This window comes from Camelus dromedarius, chromosome X (assembly GCF_036321535.1).
Source record: "Camelus dromedarius isolate mCamDro1 chromosome X, mCamDro1.pat, whole genome shotgun sequence".
Taxonomy (NCBI): domain Eukaryota; kingdom Metazoa; phylum Chordata; class Mammalia; order Artiodactyla; family Camelidae; genus Camelus; species Camelus dromedarius.
This window is the reverse complement of record NC_087472.1, coordinates 79,319,211-79,334,898: the sequence shown is the minus strand read 5'-3', so window position 1 is coordinate 79,334,898 and position 15,688 is coordinate 79,319,211. Positions and strand designations below refer to the sequence as shown.

At 37.3% G+C, this 15,688-nt stretch overlaps 1 long non-coding RNA gene across 1 annotated transcript in view; it reads right to left on the bottom strand.

Moving 5' to 3' along the window:
- Nucleotides 1-843: 843 nt before the first annotated feature.
- The window catches only part of LOC135320173 (uncharacterized), a 33,355-nt gene continuing 18,510 nt past the window's right edge, over nt 844-15,688 (bottom strand). The window contains exons 2-3 of the long non-coding RNA XR_010379411.1: nt 3,718-3,812; nt 844-1,293 (exon numbers count right to left, since the gene is read on the bottom strand). This is a non-coding gene — a long non-coding RNA (uncharacterized LOC135320173). The remainder of the gene's footprint in view (nt 1,294-3,717; nt 3,813-15,688) is intronic.

Below are 15,688 nucleotides of genomic sequence, written 5' to 3'. Positions count from 1 at the left end.
TGGGGTTTTGGTTGGGATTGTGTTGGGAAGAATTCTATCTTCCGTTAAGAGAGGATGATATTGACTACTAAGAGAAAGTAAGTCTTGCCAATAAAAGGATACTATATATGATATAATTTCTCACATAATATGCAAAATATATGCAAATTAACTTTTGAGAATGTCAGAAAATCGTTGAGAGGCAAATAAACCAAGCTGCAATGTGGTAACTGGAAATGACCCCTTTCTTTGATAAAGTGCCTCTAACAATTTAAAATCAAGGTACTATACTCAGAGGACTGTAAAACCAAAGCCTTCCACTAACAAAGTGACTTGACTTTGTTTGCACATTTATTGTTAGCATAAATTTACAATGTGAACGGCTCATCAAATACAGCAGAGCAATTAGCTCTACTGAATATACATCCTTCTCTGATGATGGCTTAATGAGGCTTTTCTCCTTCATTGTATAAACAGCTTTCCCTTTCCAGACCTATCTCTGTGGGTCCTCAGAAAACCCAGACATCATGCGACCAGCAAACTGACCAGTGCTTTGGATTCAGCTAGGAATGGAAAGATGCAGGCAGGAGGAGCAGGAATCTGTTATTTCTGGCTCAGAGGTCCAGCAGCTAACAGGTGTCTTAGCCTCCATGAGGTTCCCCAAATCTTGGCAGCATTCAGCCAAAATCAGGATTGAGCTCCTTATCTGTGTTGTGCTCACCATTGTACCCTGAGACCTAGAAGAGCTGAGCCCATTATGAATGGTTAATAAATAACAGTTGGATGGATGGATGAGTCAATGAACAAATGCATGCATGAATGAATGAATAAAAATAAACTGCTTTCTCAGGGATCTGCAGTCCTCCTGCCTGCCTGCTGGACAGGTAAACTCCAGGCCAAATTCTGAAGTCCAAAGGCTTTGTCTTTGATTTCCTCTCATCTCGTTCTCTTGGTTATGTCCTCATACATTCTAGCCTATGTCCCATTCCCATATTCTCCCCCAATCTTTTGTGATAGGACTATTATTATCCCTGTTAGGCAAATGGAAAAACAGGCTCGGAAACATATATAGAAGCTCTGAATGGTAATCTTGGCTCTGACTTTATCCGACAGGATGATCTTGAACATTTCCCTTCAACCTCGGGACTCAGATTAATGCCTTCTATTCCTACACAGCTTAGATGACAGCTGCTCACCAGCTGTGTGAATTTGGTCAAATTACTTACCTTCTATTAGCCTCAGTTGCCTTATCTGTGAAGTCTGAGTAAATATCTGATGGGTTCATTTACTTGATGGGTTCATTTACCTGATGGACTGTTAAAAAAAAAAAGTAAATAGATAAAATAAGGCTCATAAACCACTTAGCACAATAACTACCATATAACAAAATACTCAATAAACATTAACCATTATCATTTCTATTATCTCCCATCTGTCAAATGGTTGTCCTATCTATGCTTAAAAATAATAATACTGAAATAATAAATAACATCTATTGAGCTAGGAAATGTGCAAAGCTATTTACATTATGTTATCTCACCTCATTCTTGCATAATAACATTCTCATTTTACAGGTGAAGAAACTGAACCTCAAAATGTGTAAGCAACTTGCCCAAGGTCACAACTGCTCAGCGGTAGAGTTGAGATTTGAATGTGTATCTAATTTCAAAGCATGTGCTCGTTCCAGTATATTAAAAGAACTCTTCAAGCTCCAAAAGTCTATGACTTCCAACTATTGTCAGATATATAAAAATTTGGTGATTTCACAAAGAAATCCATCAAGGGTCAACCTGTGCATGGCTGTGTGCTAGGTACTATGAAGGGTACAGGATGAATAGGACGTGGCCCTTAGCCTCTCGTATCCTGGCAACATGAAGTGATCATTTCATTTTGGCCAGTTTTCCTTGGGCCTCTTCTGTGATATAATCCTAAAATTAAGTAGTCATTTCTCTGACTCCCTCATCTTTAGAAACTGTTAGTTTAGCAAATGTGTTTTTAAAGAACCACATTTGCTAAATTAACAGCGCTAACAAAGGCTGAATATCTCATCACAGGAGACTGTCAGCATCAATGTTTGGGCTTTTTAATTAGGCTTGAAATTATTTTATTACCAAGTGACCCTTTATGTAACACAATAACAAAGAGCTTCAAAAACATTTGTTGACACCCTACAGTAAATTAGATGGTGTCAAAAAGCCCACAAAACACCCCCAAAAGCCCACCCATGTTTAAGGATTTGTTTTGAAGAAAGATTAAAATTTACAGGGGGTTCTCCCACTCTCCCATCTGTAAAAAGTTCTGTTATATGGAACGCCTGCTCTGATACACGGTGCTTGATGTATAAGCTGATATAAAGTATAGGGTATGAGGTATGAGCCTTTTTAAAAAATTCTAAATCAATTGAAAGATCACCATAATTGGTTTATGGATTGGAAAGAAAAAAAAAAAAAAGGTCTGAGAAATCAACCTAACTGATCAACAGGAATCCAGTGCTTTCTGTTTAGAAGGAACAAAATTTTTTAAACTCACTTTTTATGCTAACATAAATTTATGCCAATGCTTCCTCCTACCCCTAAAATGAAGAGACATTAAGTGTAATTAAAATAATTGGGCAATTTCTATTGAATTTATTCTCATTTCTCATGCTTCTGGTTCTCATGGTTTTAGGAATCAGAAAATGAAAAGTTTAATCGCACTGTGTTCAACAAACTTATTGTTTACCAAAGGGGAGAGGGAGGTGGGGAGGGACAAGTTAAGAATGCGGGATTGACAGATACAAACTACAGTACATAAAGTCGATAAGCAACAAGGACTCACTGTATAGCACAGGAGGTTTTACCCAATATCTTGTAATAACATACAATGGAATGTAATCAGAAAAAAATGTAAAAATAAATGATAACATTGTTTTCACATTGGTCACAAAGGAGGATGTAGACAACAGACTTTTTTTATGTTGAACCTGCATGTATCTACTTTCCTGCTCAGAGTAACTACAAAATTTCTATTTGAAGTCAGGGCAGAAATTTTGTTAACAAAAGAGTGTTTTTCCATCTTAGAATCTTTCAAAAACTAGGTCTTTCTAACTTTACCAAGACCTTTGCTCTTCATTTAGCCTTTTCATTACTACTTAATGTTTCTCTCTCTACTAGGCAAACAGGTATTTAGCTGTTGCTTGGGTTATTTGGAGTCAGACATTCTCCCTAACAAAAGAGCACTAAATTGTTCAGAAATCAGTTAAGAAATGGATGACTGAAAGTCTGGGCCATGGATGAAATTCTGCTCAAATTATTACTAAATTGGTCTGCTGGACCCACACCAGCATCCTGGCCCAGGCCAAGATCCCCTATCTCAGCCAAGGGGGTTCCTTTTCAAATCAGATTCACACAGCCAATAATGAAACTGATGTTGAGACTGGACAGCACAAGCTTTATTCAATGGCCAAAGAATGGAGACGTTGAAACCCAGTTAACAAATCAACTTCTCAACCCAATTCAGGTGGAGACACCAAATATTTCGGAGGGTTGAGGTAAAAGGGAAGGAATTGGGAAGAATGGGAGGGATAGTCATGACTTATCCAAGAACAGGAGTGTGGTTTAGACCTGGAACTGAGGCAACACTCCTTTTCAGTCCTTGTATGAGCTTTTCTGGTTGTTATCATGGCAATCCTCAACTGTCAAGGTGCTGGTGGGTGTGTCACTTAGCATGCTAATGTATTACAATGCATGTATAACAAACCTCAAGGTCTAGTGGAAGTCAGATCCTCCGCCATCTTGGGCCTAGTTGGTTCTAACCACTTCTTGTTTTTTCCTCTTTGCAGCTTCCTCCTGAAACTTAAATAAGAGTAATTCCATTCAAGGTAAGGGCAGGGGTATGATTCTGGAGCAACAGCCTTGGAAATCAAACCACTTGTTGATAGAAAATACTCTACCTTCACTAATAGATGAGGACTCACAAACATTAATATATGGAGACTCATGATCATTATCTCAGCTTTCAACAACATTTCCACATCCAATTATTCTGAGATTATAAAGTAACTTCCAAGTTATAGGGGTCAGAGGGAGAGGAATCCTATAGACCCAATCTTGTGGGTTGTCCTCTGTGGAAAACTATGCCTCCTTTTCCACATCTTCTTTGCCCTCATAATAATATCTTTGATGTATGATAATTTACAGTTCCCAGACTAGACCACCCCATAGACTGCCCTAACCCTCACCTCCATGCAAACTCTGCCCTTTTCCTGTCTTAGCCAACATTTTTAATCCACACTTACCAGACTTCTAGATGACCATCTGGACAAGTGATAATCCTAGGTAACAGAAAAAGAATTGCAAAAGATCTTGAAAAGTTGGGGTGATTGAGCCAAGTCACAGGGGATGAAATGCGACAAGAATAAGTGTAAGTGTACTCTGGCATGAAGAACTCAACTGGGCAGGCTTCGGGTGGAGGAGTCATGGATTTGTAAGAATATGTGTAGCCAAAGATGTAGGGGTTAATTGAAATAGAAGGCCTAGTGTCTTTTTTAAGCCTCTGCTGCACTACATGGAATTTTGAGGAAAGAAGGAAGGAAGGAAGGAAGGAAGGAAGGAATGAAGGAAGGAAGGACGGACTTGTAATGTATTTGGAGGAAGATTAAGAAAAGGCAGGGGAAAGAACAAGGAAAATCAAAGGAGAGGAATAAGGAAATGAGCAAAGAGGAGCACTGGAGAAAGGAAAAGGAGAACCATAGCAACGGATCTGTATGCCATTTGAAAGGGAGGATCAGAGTTACAGTCTCAAAAACCACACTAGAGTTCGGGCCTCTCAACTGCTCTCTATCCCACCCCTTCCCTGCCAGGCTCCCTCCCATGTCAAGACCTGGAACCGTCTTCAGTTGAGGCAGTTTAGATAGCTGAAAGTAAAGTAAAGCAAGTAAAGGATAACTATGGATCAGACTCGTAATGCTTTCGTAAAGAAAGAAAAAAGGCACAGGTTTTCACTTTTCTTATCCAGTGGGCAAGTACAACCATTGTATCAACACAGTAGATGGTAATGGATCTGCCTTTTTGTTTTAGGGACCTTGAAACAAAGAATTTATACCAATAGGCAAAGAGATCTCAATCTAGGCCATAATCTATGTCTCAATGGTTCTGAAACATGTATTTGCCTAATGTGACAAAAGAAGTAAAGTCAAAATATGTGTGTTTACACACTGAATCAAATGATGAACTTCTGACTCTCTTGACTTTCTTTTTGAATTGCGATTTTTTAACTGCTATAAATACACTTATCTAGTATTTAAATTACACTAGAGTTTGAATTTAAATGGATTTCTTTGATATTGCTTTGGATTCTTAAAACTTTTAACAAGGAATAATGAGGGTGGGTGTTAGCAGTATGGGGCAACAGATATTGAAATGATGCCTCACACTAAGGTTGTATTTTTAATTTTTCAATATATCTGACATTTACTTCTTTTAAAATCCCTGGAAGTTTATAGGAAGTAGACCACTTTGAAAAGGAAGAAATAGGGGCACTGAAAAAGTCGAGTGGTTATCTTTGCTATCTCAGGTGGCTATTGGCTGACTTGGAACCCAAGTCCTTTGTGATCTTTCCACTATATTTCTTTTTTAAATTTATATATATATATATATATATATTTTTTTTTTAATTGAAATACAGTCAGTTTACAATGTTGTGTCAATTTCTGGTGTACAGCACAATACTTCAGTCGTACATGAACATACATATATTCCTTTTCATATTCTTTTGCGCCATAAGTTGCTACATGATATTGAATACGGTTCCCTGTGCTATACAGTATAAACTTGTTGTTTATCTGTTTTATATATAATAATTAGTATCTGCAAATCTCGAACTCCCAATTTATCCCTTCCCATTCCCTTTCCCTGGGAACCATAAGATTGTTTACTATGTCTGTGAGTCTGTTTCTGTATTGTAGGTAAGTTTGTTAGTGTCCTCTTTTTTCTTTTTTTAGATTCCACATAAAAGTGATATCATATGGTATTTTTCTTTCTTTCTGGCTTACTTCACTTAGAATGACATTCTTCAGGTCCATCCATGTTGCTGCAAATGGTATTATTTTATTCTTTTTTATGGCAGAGTGGTATTCCATTGTATAAATATACTACAACTTCTTTATCCAGTCATTTGTGAATGGACATTTAGGTTGTTTCCATGTCTTGGTTATTGTAAATAGTGCTGCTATGAACATTGGGGTGCATGCATCCAATTTTGAATTAAGGTTTGAATTAAGGTTCTGAATTAAGGTTCCCTCTGGATATATGCCCAGGAGTGGGATTCCTGGATCATATGGTAAGTCTATTTTTAGTTTTTTGAAGAATCTCCATACTGTTTTCCATAATGGCTGCATCAAACTACATTCCCACCGACAGTGTAGAAGGGTTCCCTTTTCTCCATACCCTCTCCAGCATTTATTGTTTGTGGACTTTTGAATAATGGCCATTTTGACTTGTGTGAGGTGATACCTCATTGTCGTTTTGACATTTCTCTGACACTTAGCGCTATTGAGCATATTTTCATGTGCCTATTGGCCATCCATATGTCTTCATTGGAGAATTGCTTATTTAGGTCTCTGCCTATTTTTAGATTGGGTTGTTTGTCTTTTTCTTATTAAGTTGTAATGAGCTGTTTACATATTCTGTAAATTAAGCCTTTGCCAGTCTCATCTTTTGCATATATTTTCTCCCATTCTGTAGGTAGCCTTTTTGTTTTGCTTATGGTTTCCTTTGCTATGCAAAAGTTTAATTAGGCCCCATTTGTTTATTTTTGCTTTTATTTCTATTGCTTGGGTAGATTCCCCTAGGAGAACACTGCTGCGATTTATGTCAGAGAATGTTTTGCCTATGTTTTCTTCTAAGAGGTTTATAGTGTCTTGTCTTATGTTTAAGTCTTTAAGCCATTTTGAGTTTATTTTTGTGTATGGTGTGAGGGAGCATTCTAACTTCATTGATTTACATGCTGTTGTCCAGTTTTCCCAACACTATTTGCTGAGGAGATTGCCTTTACTCCATTGTATGTTCTTGCCTCCTTTGTCAAAGATTAATTGACTAAAAGTTTGTGGATTTATTTCTGGGCTCTCTATTCTGTTCCATTGGTCCATATGTCTGTTTTTGTACCAATATCATGCTGTTTTGATTACTGTAGCTCTATAGTATTGTCTGAAGTCTGGGAGGGTTATTCCTTCAGCTTCATTCTTTTTCTTCAGTAATGCTTTGGCAATTGTGGGTCTTTTGTGATTCCATATAAATTTTAGGATTATTTGTTCTATGTCTGTGAAAAATGTCCTGGGTAATTTGGTAGGGATCACATTAAATCTATAGATTGCTTTGGGTAGTATGGCTATTTTAACAATATTAATTCCTCCAATCCAAGAACATGGGATATCTTTCCATTTCTTTTATTTCTTAAAGTGTGGTCCTGAGAATGTTGTGGTAGATCTTCTACAGGAAAGAGGACACACATGCACAGTTAAAGAAATTTGGGACATGCTGCATAATATAGTCACTTTAGAGATTCACAATGAACATGATCACATTAAAAGTTGTAAGAAGTCCCGTATTCAGGTCACATGTTTAACTTTGTCCTGTGAAACACACCAGAAAAAGTTACTCTGGATTTATGCTGCTTCTGCAATGGGCTAGGTCTAAATTCTATATCTTCTATCTAAAGTAGTACCGAGATAAAGCAGAACAAACTGGAAATCAAACAGTTTACTCCAATCTGGATATCAAAAAACAGGAGTATTTCATAGGGTTTCTCATACCTGCAGTGAGGTTTTGTTTTGTGGGTTTCATTAAATTCCGTGGTTCAAATCACTCATGGCAAATGCTAAGAGACTGTTTTAGCATGTTTTAATATGTCAAACTGTACTTGGCATTAAGCCAAGGGCAGGGCAATTTTTCTGTGCTTTCAGAGAGCTTGGTTCGCTGTAGAGATTTGAGGCTTTTTGCTTTTATGCAATGTTAGATTGGGATGCAGTGACTGCAAATGTTTGTGGGAAAACACTGACTTTCCCATAAGGCAAGTTTGGTGCCTTCTGAAGGAGCCATGCCTTCTCAGTTTTATGCTTTGTTTTAGATTTCATTTTTCTACAAACATAAGAAAGAGAATTTGTACTTTATCTTAGGCATGTGATACACTTATGTATTAAGAGGGTTTTAAAAGAGCAAGATTGCTATCCATTGCTCTTTGGATGGTACCAGGGCTCTTGGAAAGCTACTTTAGTTAATAATATCACTGGAAGCTTTTTTTGTTGGTGGCGTAGGTACCGGGGATTGAACATAGGACCTCACGCATGCTAAGCACAAGCTCTACCCCTGAGCTATACTCCCCCATCAGAAGCTTTTTATTTCAAACCACTTTTCCATAAAAGCAGAAGACTCTTCTACCTAGGGAAGGACATTAAGGCTTTTCAAAATCCTATTGTTGAGCCAGTAGCTTTTGTCTCTGGGGAGTAACTGATTCCTTGCTTCTTGGAGTCTTAAGGGAGAGCAGAGGATGCATAGCCAGGGCAAGCTAAACATGCAGGGTTTAGAACCCTGTGGCTTCCAATCAGAATGCATATTTCTTGTCATGAGTTCTTTCAGTTCCAGGGAGTGTTAGCTACCGTCCCAGAAAAGAGCATTTCACCATCCCCTCCCCTAGTAGCTGGAGGCTCAGGGTTTGGAAGAGTGTGCATTATCAGACAGGAAAAGTACATTAACAGCTAGCCATGATTCTATGATGTGTTGAAACCTTGGATGTCTGATTCCCAGGGAATCAGCAAGACTTTCTTACCCAGGCTAAATAAACCAACCTGCTCAGTGCAGGGAAGTTATTTCTATTAGAAAAGCTCAGCCCTTAATTTGGCTCTTTTATTTTCCTTCCACAGCGGAGAAATATTTCCAAAACCTGAAGTGGTTCTGATTAGTGGTCAAGTCAAAAAGCCTTCAGCTCCAATTAAAATGCGCTTCAAGTCATTTTGTGTGGTAATGGCTGCAGTATAAAAACAAGTTAAATTTTCTTTATTTTTGATCATGGGTTTGGCTTTTGAATCCTTCTATTCACTAGCAAATCCTGGCTTCCCAATTAACACCCTGTTAAGCTGCACACCTGGGGTGGAATTCCCCTCAGATCGCGCTATTGAAGCTTTGAACTCCATGACACCTATATTATTGTCCTGAAAGTCAAGCTTAAAATGCTATAAAATGATCCCTGTTGTCTTGGCAAAGGCAATTTGTTTCCTTGGTGTCCCCGTGGAGCAGTCCAGGGTGGAGGTATATGTGTGGGAGTCATTAGGAAGCAATTTATTTACTAACGACTTCATCGAGGTATCCTTGACATAGCATAAAATTCACCCCCTGTTAAATGTACAATTCAGTGATTGTTCTTCAAGTTGCAAAATTGGGTAACCACCACCACAGTCCAATCTTGGAACATTTCCATCACCATAAAAAGAAACTAGTACCCATTCGCCATCAGTCCCCATTCCTACACCCAGCCCTAGGCAACCACCAATCTACTTTCTGTCCTTATAGATTTGCCTTTTCTGGACATTTCATATAAATGGAATCGTGTCATATGCAGGACTCTGTGTCTCATTTCTTTCACTTAGCGTGTCTTCAAGGTTCACCTGTGTTGTAGCAGGCATCAGTTATCTCATTCCTTTTTACTGACAACCAGTATCCATTGTACGGTTACACCACCATTTTCTTTATCCATTCACCAGTTTGTAGACATTTGGGTTGTTTTCTTATCTTTGCTAACATGACTAATGCTGATTTGAACATCAGCATGCAAGGCTTTGTGTGGACACAGCAATTCATATTAAACACAGTGAAAACAGACTCAGCCTAAACCCTCATTCTTAGCCAGAACATTATTAGTGGAGCTATGGGCGGGGTTGGCTGTGATATTTGCAGAGTAAATGGCAGTTATACAAAACTGCTATTAATCAGAATCCTAGTTAATATAAAAATTTGTATGAATTCCCAAGGATTTTATGAAAATTAGGGGTTTTATGAAAATTGCCATGTCCACGGGCAACAACTTAGCTTTTCCCAGTGATTGTAAAGAATGTCAAAGGTTAGAGTACTTGCTGGCCTGAGTTTAGAGGACTGGTCTGTCTGCCTTTTCTATGCTGCCATGGGAAAAGCTTGTCACCAGACAACTCAGTTTCCTTGTCTTTAAAATGGGGGCAAATGATTCCTAAACAGATGCCCAGGCAGTTATGAGGCTAAACATTTTCCAGGCATTCAAAGCACCTCAAATGAAAGGCTATACACTACATAAGCATAAAGAATTTTTGCTGGCAAAGGTGAAAGAAAGATTTAGTCGACCTTTTGTTCTTTCTGGAAAACCTAAAAAATAGATAAAACCTCAAGGTTTAATTTTGTACATTCGAACAGGCAAGAATGTAATATTCATTTCCTCCAAGGCCAAAAACGTTCATAGTTCCAGTAATGTTAAGCCCTTGATCGGAGGAACAGGTTTTCTGAGTTCCCCAAAGCTTTGCTCACTATTTTCTAAAATGAAATCTTTTTACCTTCTCAACGCGAAACAACAACCATTTGGTTTAGAGCAGAATATGAAAAAAAAAATCTATAGAAGGAAATTAAACCAAAAAGTAGTTAACCAGCAAGTCCTCACTGAAAGAGACGCAAGGTGTTTCTGGCCTTAAAGAATTTGCTCTTCTGATGGGATTCAAAGAAAATTAACAACAAAGAAACTTTGCTTTATTTTATTTTCATACTCAGTGTCTATTTCTAGCCAGAATGGTATCTGACCTGTTGGAGATAATTTTTTTTTTAAATGATAAAAGTTTTTTGACTCTCATAGAGATATAAAAATGAACATACGTTGAAGATTTTATTTAACTCATAATGAGAGAACGAGGCAGATGTTATAACCAATTCAAAGGGAATACAAAGAACAGACATATATATAGATCAGGAATATTCAAATGAATGTGCAAATGGAGGCTAAATGTGGCTTCTCCCACAGTGGGAAAGTGAAGTCAATTAAATCTCTACCAGACAGGTCTCTAGAGTGCTCAGAAAATATCTTTAAAGTTGTTGGACAAAATAACTAATCAGACAATAAAGGCTGCAGAACTCAGAGGAGGAAATTGATAAAGATCTGTAAGATTTATGAAAGTGGTGGGCAGGGATTATTCATTGGCGATATTTGGTTAAGATCAGGGTGCAGGGGAGGAGAGGGATGGGCTGTTCTAGGCAGGGCAGAGATGAGATGATCTAGTCTATTGGAAGTCCAGGAAAGTTGGATGTGAAGACATAGATTGACTTCATGATAGGGAGTAAGAGATAGATCATCTATACACGAGTTCCCAAAGAAAGATCTGGCTGTGTCCTCAGTTGCTTTGTAAGTGTAGAATCAGCCCATGGGAGCCCAGAGTTACATAAAGTGGTTTCTACAATGTGTGGAATTGCAAGCAGAGAATAGTGCAGAGAAAATGAATGCTGGGTCGTACTTGGTGAGATGACTGCTTCACTCTCACTAGGGTGGGAAGAATCAAGAAGGAGCAGGAGCACTAGGGCTGATACTTAAGTGGTCTGCTTCCTACACTGTTGGTGGGAATGCAGTTTGGTGCAGCCATTATGGAAAACAATATGGGGATTCCTCAAAAGACTAAAAATAGACTTACCATATGACCCAGCAATCCCACTCCTGGGCATATATCCAGAGGGAACCTTAATTCAAAAAGATACATGCACCCCAATTTTCATAGCAACACTATTTACAATAGCCAAGACATGGAAACAATCTAAATGTCCATTGACAAATGACTGGATAAAGAAGATGTGGTAGATATATATACAATGGAATATTACTCAGTCACAAAAAAAGAATTAAATAATACCATTTGCAGCAACATGGATGGACCTGGAGATTGTCATTCTAAGTGAACTAAGCCAGAAAGAGAAAGAAAAATACAATATGATATCAATTATATGTGGAATCTTAAAAAAAAACAAAAATGAAAAAAGACACAAATGAACTTATCTACAAAATGTAAACAGACTCACAGACATACAAAACAAACTCATGGTTACCAGGAGGGAAAGGGAGTGGGAAGGGATAAAATGGGGGTTTGAGATTTGCAGATACTAACTACTATATATGAAATAGATAAACAACAAGGTCCTACTGTAGAGCACAGGGAACTATATTCAGTATCTTGTAGTAACCTATAACGAAAAAGAATATGAAAAGGAATATACGTATGTGTCTGTGTATGTATGACTGGAACATTATGCTGTAGACCAGAAACTGACACAACATTGTAAACTGACTATACTTCAAGTAGAATAAAAACAAAAAATAAATAAAATTAAAAAGTGGTCTGGCCAGACTAAGAAACTTTGAGCTTTATATTGAAATGGTGGTCCATTGAAGTGTTTTAAGCAGGAGACCAACACAGTCGTTTTTGTGACTTGAGTCGCTGGCACCCGTATGGAGAAAGGGTTAGGATAAAGGGAGTGAGATTGACTGTTCAGAGGCCTGTGGCCATTAAAGGGAGACGTCCCATGATATTTAGGCAGTAAACTCAATGAAAGGAAAATATATCCTGAAGTCCTCAGAAAATTAGTCCAGCAAGGTATTTTATTTAATCATTCCATGCTCACAGAAATTTGAAAAACGCAGTCACCCTCTCAGATGTATACTAAAATATTTAAGGGCTCTGGTAACTATTTCAACAGGGAAAATCTATTTTTCGCTTATCCCAACAGTTCAAATTTTTATCAAACAACTTTTAATTTTGCATACACTTATTAATATTTTGTACTGTTGGGTTTGCCTGTGGGAATTTTGGTCTCAGATGCCTTCCAGGGAGTTCTGGCTAGCTTGGTAAAGAGTGGTTCTACTAACTGAGTTTGGGAGTATGTGAGTAACAGCAGATCTGTAAGATACTGAGTTTAGTTTGCATGTTGATTTTCAGGAGGCTATCACCAATAAACAATCGAATAGATGGGCCTAGAACTTAAGGATGAGATCTGGGCTGGAGGAAGAGATTTGAGAATCACTAGTTGAATTTCAAAAGGCAGATGACGTTTCTTAGAAAAGTACACCTAGATGGAAAGAGACAAAAGGACTGAGGCTAACCTTGACAGCGCTATTTACTGAATTCTTTTCCTACCGAGTTGCTGCCTACAGATTTCATACTTCACATCTGCAGGTCTGTTAACTGAACTCTCCATTTGATTCCATTGCTCTTGTCTGTTTCTCTGCCAATATTATGTGACATTAATAGTAATTAGCTTTGCAACAAGATGATATCTGGTAAGACAAATTCATTTGCACTGTTCTTCAGAACTTTCTTGGTTGTCAGTGGCTCTTTGATTTTACATATATCCCATGTATTTGTCTTCTTTATTATATCTGATTAGCTGTGTATACGTTTTACCTCTATGTTCTAGAATGTATTTTGAAGGGATAAATGCTATCTATGTACATTGTGGTTCTATTTTTATTATCCATATTCTTTTCCCCCCATCCTTTCTATTGTCTAATTGTCTGTAACAGGTGCCCAAGAATGCTATTGATTTTCATATGTTGATCTTGTATTTAATAACCTTGTTGAACATTTTTACTATTTCAAGGCATTTGCATCCTCTCTTGAATTTGTTTTGTAGACAGTCTATCACCTGCAAATAAGGGCAATTTAATTAATGCTTCTACTCCACTCCCTCTATAGCTTCTCTTTTTCTTGTCTCTTTGCACTGCCAAGGACCTCTGGTACAATTTTAAATTAAAAAAAATGATGGCAACCATCTCAGCCTTATTCATAAGATTTATAGGTAAGCGTCGAATTTTTTAAATTATGCTTTTCATACATTTTATTAAATAAACTTTAATTTTCAGAGCACTTTTAGATTCACAGCAAAATTGAGCTGAAGGTAAAGAGATTCCCTTATACCTCATACCTCCACACATGTAGAGCCTCCCCCATTATCAATATTCCCCCCATCTGAGTGGTACATTTGTTCTGTAAACTATGAACAGAGAAATTAATCTCTGTTCATAATTCACAGAGAATTTTATCATGAATGGGTATGTAACCAAAGGAAGTGAAACAGGTTACTGAAGAGACATATGCACTCCCATGTTTATTGCAGAATTATTCACAATAGTCAGGATATGGAAACAATCTAATTGCCCATCAGTGGATGAATGGATAAAGATGTGATTGATGTATACTATATATATATATTGTAAATATATAAATGCATAAATATATGTGTGTATACACACACACACACACACACACACACACACACACACACACACATATGATGGAATGCTATTCAGCTGTGAGAAGAAAGGAAATTCTGCCATTTGACCTTGAGGGCATTATGCTAAGTGAGATAACTCAAACAGAGAAAGACAAATACTGTATGATATCTCTTATCTAAAAAAATTTTAAAAAAGAAGCTGTAAAAGCAGACAGTAAAATGGTGGTTACCAGGAGCTGGGGGATGTGAGAATGGGAGAGACGTTGTTTAAGGGTACATATTTGCAACTTGTAGATAAATTAAGTCCTGGAGATAACAGTACAGTGATTACAGATACCCAAAACTGTATTATAAACATTAAACTTGCCAAGAGACTAGATTTTAAGTGTCCTCAACACTAGAAGAAAATGATAATTATGTGACATGCTACAGGTGTTATGTGACTTGACAGAGATGTTAACTGTGGCAAACATTGTATCCATAAGTATGTCATAAAGGTATGAAATCAATATATTGTACATCTTAAACTTCCACCATGTTGTATGTCAAACAGAACGCAATAAAAATAATAAAGTGGGTTTCTTGTAGACAACATATAGTTGGGTCATTGTTTTCACTCACTCTGACAATGTCTTTTTAGTTGATACCTTTAGATCACTGACATTCAAAGTGATTGCTGATGTAGTTGGATTGGTAGCTACTGTATTAGTTACTGTTTTGTATTTGTTGCCTTTGTTCTTTGTTCCTAGTCCTGTTTTCCACTCTTTTTCTGCTGTTTGTGGTTTTAATTGAGCATTTTATATGATTCCTTTTTTAGCATATCACTTACACTTAAAAAAAATTTTTTTTTGAGTGGTTCCCCTAGAGTTTGCAATATACATGTAGAACGAATCCAAGTCCAATTTGAAATAAAACTGTACCACTTCACTGGTAGTCCAAGTATCTTATAGTCACAAAATGATCCTAAATCCTCCCTCTTGTCCCTTGCATCATTGCTGTCATCTCTTTAACTTATATATAAACATAAATGTGTGTATTTGAATGCATTGTTGCTATTATTTTGAGAAACCTATTATCTGTTAGATCAATTTAGAATAAGGAAAAGAAAAGTTTTATTTTACCTTCACTTATTCCTTTTCTGATCCTCTTCCTTTTTCAATGTATATCTCAGTTTCTGACCTATATCATTTTGCTTCTCTGTAGAGAACTCGCTTTTAGCATTTCTTGCAGGGCAGGTCTACTGCCAACAAATGTCCTCAACTTTTGTTTGCCTGAGAAAGTGTTTATTTGAATGATAATTTCACAGGGTACAGAATTCTAGGTCGGTGGGTATTTTTCTCTCAACACTAAATATTTCGTTCCACTTTCTTCCACCTTCCTCCTCTGTGGGTAAGGTGGCTTTTCCCCCTCCCTTTGGCTTCTTTTAGGATTTTCTTTATGATGCATTTTCT